This window comes from Rhincodon typus, chromosome 12 (assembly GCF_021869965.1).
Source record: "Rhincodon typus isolate 14 chromosome 12, sRhiTyp1.1, whole genome shotgun sequence".
NCBI lineage: Eukaryota > Metazoa > Chordata > Chondrichthyes > Orectolobiformes > Rhincodontidae > Rhincodon > Rhincodon typus.
In genome coordinates, this window is record NC_063343.1 from 5,304,436 (window position 1) to 5,308,531 (window position 4,096).

A 4,096-nucleotide genomic window follows, 5' to 3' on the forward strand; every position below is an offset into this window, starting at 1 on the left:
TTAGCCATGTTTTTAGTTTGAAGACTTGAATCGGCTTGCTTGGTAAGAAACTGAAATAACTCCACAAAGGCCAGTACCCCATCACCGAGCCACCCTTTATTGACACGTAGAGAGACCTTGACACTGATCCAGCTCCCTCAGATCCAGCTCTCAGAGTGAACAGAACCTCTAACAATCCTGTTTATATCTGTCAGCCAGGGTTTCCTGATTGGCCAGGTTAACAGCCCCAATCAGGGAGCTCATATTCTATGAGGTCACTTGGCTGACCTCATTACAATCACTACATCAACAATTGCAGTCAAAAATTTGTTGCCTAACTTTCCTTTATGTGTTGTTTGAATCTTCTCAGAATTTGTTTTAAAGAAGGTTTTTCAAAAGAGGTCAGAACGGTTTATTTTCTGATGTCACACAACTGTGTCAGAGAGATATTGAGGAAAGCTAAGCTGGAGATGAATGATTAATGAGGGCTTAAGTCATCTGTTTCAATTTCCAACATCTGTTCCAGAACCTTTGGCTTCCTGACCAGATTTGTTTAGCTTCCCAAATCATTTCAATTGCAGTTTTCATCTCCTATAATATTTAACGTCGGTCTTATTTTAATCCTGATATAAAATTAGACCTCATTTTGGTCCAACCATAACTATAGTTGATGAAAACAAAATCATTTTAGTCAATGGTTCTATGTGTCCATCTAGTTCCCACAATTTAAACAGGGAAGAAAGTTCTTTCAACAAAACGGACTTTCAACGAGTGTTATTACCACTCCAGCAAATGTCAGTGTTCAGATTAAATAATATTCTTTTGTGTTTGTGAGGAATACTCTGTCTATGACATTCTGTTGTTGCTCAGAGTTATACAGTTTTTTTTCATTGGGTGTAAGAACATTGCTGATACTTTATTTCATACTTTCCCAATTAATTATTACGCACCTCTGGAAGAGATGAGACTTGAACCTAAACGTTCTGGCTCAGGGGTAAGGCCACTACTACAGTGGTGGTAAGTTGAGCCAGTGCAGACTCAAAGTGAAGCCCAACACAGACTTGAGAGACTCCTAACTTCGAGTGACTCCCAGACCTGAGGTGAAACCCAGCTTGGACCGGTCTGCTCCATCTGTGAAATAACTGCACAAAGGCTGATATCCCGTCACCAAGTCACCCTTTATTTACATGGGCACAACAAGCGGACTCTGAGCAGCTAGCACATAGCCAGTGCTTAGAGTGAGGAGAATCTCTGAGGCTCGAGTTTATATCTGTCAGCCAGGGCTCCCTGATTGGACCAGGTTAACAGCCCCAATCAGGGAACTCATACTCAATGGATCCACCTGGTCAACCTTATTCCGATCACTACAGTCTGCTCTTATTTTTTTTCTCTCTCTTTCTCTGCTTTAGAACTATAATGCTGAATTTGTAACTTTATTCCTTTATTTTTCTAATTTGTACCCAAGATTTTGTACCTAGACACCTTTGCACGTGCGATGGTCCTGGAAATGGTGATATTGTACACTTTTCACTGCACTCATGTATCCCTCTAATGAATACATGTGACAATAATACATAATTCTAACTCGAACTAAATTGAATTTATTCCTATGACACTTGAGCATTGAGGGAAGGAGCTAATGAAGCATGAACATGAAAACAATTGCACAATTGCTTTAAAATTGCAAACTTTCTTTCATTAGCCAGAAATATATTTCTGCTGCGTCACTTCCATGCAATGACGACAAGTATCTGGGTGCCTATTATCAGACCATCTCTCCCATGTCTTTTTTCAATCATTTCACTGTGCTGCTCATTGTCTCTTTGCTGGCGTCCCTGCTGCTGATTAATGCATGTGGGCAGAGTAATTCATTCCTGTCAGTGTCATGTCACTGATATCAAGGCTGAGATTATGTGGCATTGACGCCTAGCAATTAAAATGAGAAACAGCGGACTCCCCACAGAGGCCTGGTTGTAATGGGTCTCCGAGAATTTCCAATTTGACTTGTAAGGAACCAAACATTTGTGTACCTCAAAATAACGAGCCAGAATCAAGGACTCTCCAAGCATGAGTTCACTTCTCCAAGTCATGAAAGGGGATACAGCATTACAGTGGCAGGATATTCAGACCCCCCCACTGAGGTATCATTAGCTTTCATTAATGTGACTCATTTTCAAATTGGATCTCAGTGATACACAGATGGTAGCAAATAAAAATAGGGAGTCTGATGTTTGACAAAGGAAGCTGAGTTAAAGGTTGAATGGTAAAGGACAATTTCTGACAAATGTCTCCTTGTTGGCTGGTTTCTGTCAGGTGCACAGTCTATCCACCTGAATGCACGATTCCAAAACTGTGCTGAAAACTATTAGGATTTCTGCACTCATAATAATACCATATAATGAACCCAGGCTGTCAGTATAACGAGAACAAACTTTCACTTCTGGCGCTTTCACTGGCCCTGGAAGGAACTGTCATAAATGATGGTGACTTTTGTATCTCAGGAAAATTGTTTAAATTGACTCTGACATGTTTTTTTTTCTGCCATTATTGGTGACAACTCGTTGTAATTCAAAACAGTTCTCACTCTGTGGAAACCGAGTATGAGATTCCAGCTCCTGCAACTTGAGTTTCAGAAACATTGTAATGAGCTGCCAAACTTGGATAAAGGGAGGAATGGCAGGTCCCATGTAATGGAAGAGGAAAGTGCATTAGGAGCTCCTTGAATCTTTCCAGTAAAGCTGTTGGGCTTTTCTTCATAGTTGTTGCTGTTCAGAATGTTCTCTCAATTGCCATTGTTGCAGATCCTCTCCAGTGAGGAAGAGTCTTAACGTCGGTAATAATCCCATCAATCTAAATATTCTTTGAAAACAGTTACATGTAACAATGCTTTCCATGTCTGACTGATTTCAAGTTCCCATTACCCATCAATCCTGTCAATCAATATTGACCTGAATACATTGCCAATTCTTCAAAATCCCATTTTGCAATTCTCACTTCTAAGATTATGCCTCTCCCTACCTTTTCATCATGTACCATCTCTGGACCTCTCTGAGGACCATGCATCTATCCACTCTGGTCTCTTGTGTTCCTACCTTCCCTCTATTGGGGATTATGTTTTCAACTATCTGAAAAATCTGGAATTTGATCCAACTATCCATTTGACTCCCTACGCTTTTCCCTTCCTTTAAATGTAGCTTAAAATTTACTTTCCAGATTGAACATTCAGTCATCCATTATAATGTCTCCTTCTTTAGACCTGTGTCAAGTCATTGTCTTACAAATCTATTGTGAAGCACTTTGGACAGTTCAGTTACGTCACAGGAAATATGTAAATACAGTATAAAGTTATATAAGATGTTTTTGCCATGAAGCAGTTCAACTCCACCTATCACAACCATTCTGCTACCTCCCCCCCCACCTTTACCTGCAGCTCCCCCACCCCCACATTCAGTCCTGAAGAAGGGTAATATCCAAAACGTTGACTGCTCCTTTCCTCCAGATGCTGCCTGGCTTGCTGAGTTCTTCCAGCCTCCTGTTTGTCTACCTTGGATTCCAGCATCTACAGTTTTTTTTATCTCTACCTATATCCAATCAACTACTTGTGCAGGTAAGTTGCTCTAATGCACTCAATTAAACCAATTAAATAATACATTTGTTATACAATGCTCATCTAAGGAACGGTATTTAAAGACCCATCTAGTTCACTAATGTCTTTTAGAGAAGAAAATCTGCCGTTGTTAATAAGTTTGGCCTGCACCTGAGTCCAGACTCACAGCAACGTGTTTGACAAAAAGTTTAAGGTTCTTGAGCAGATTTGTAGCTCAGGCTGTGAATGCTGTGGTTGGTTTGCTCACTGAGCTGTTTCGTTAGATCACAGACATTTCATTACCCCCCGCCACTGCTCAGTAACATCATCAGTGCAGCCTCTGATGAAGCGCTGTTGTGTTTTTCCGCCTGGTATTTAAACCTTGGTGTTCATTGGAGTTGGTTACCTCATTTCCGGTATTCCATCACAGTGGTGTATATATAGGGTCTAATTTTCTGTGTTTATTGATGGCCTTCTTGGTGGAGAACCAGACTTCTAAGAATTCCCATGCTTGTCTCTGTTTGACCTGTC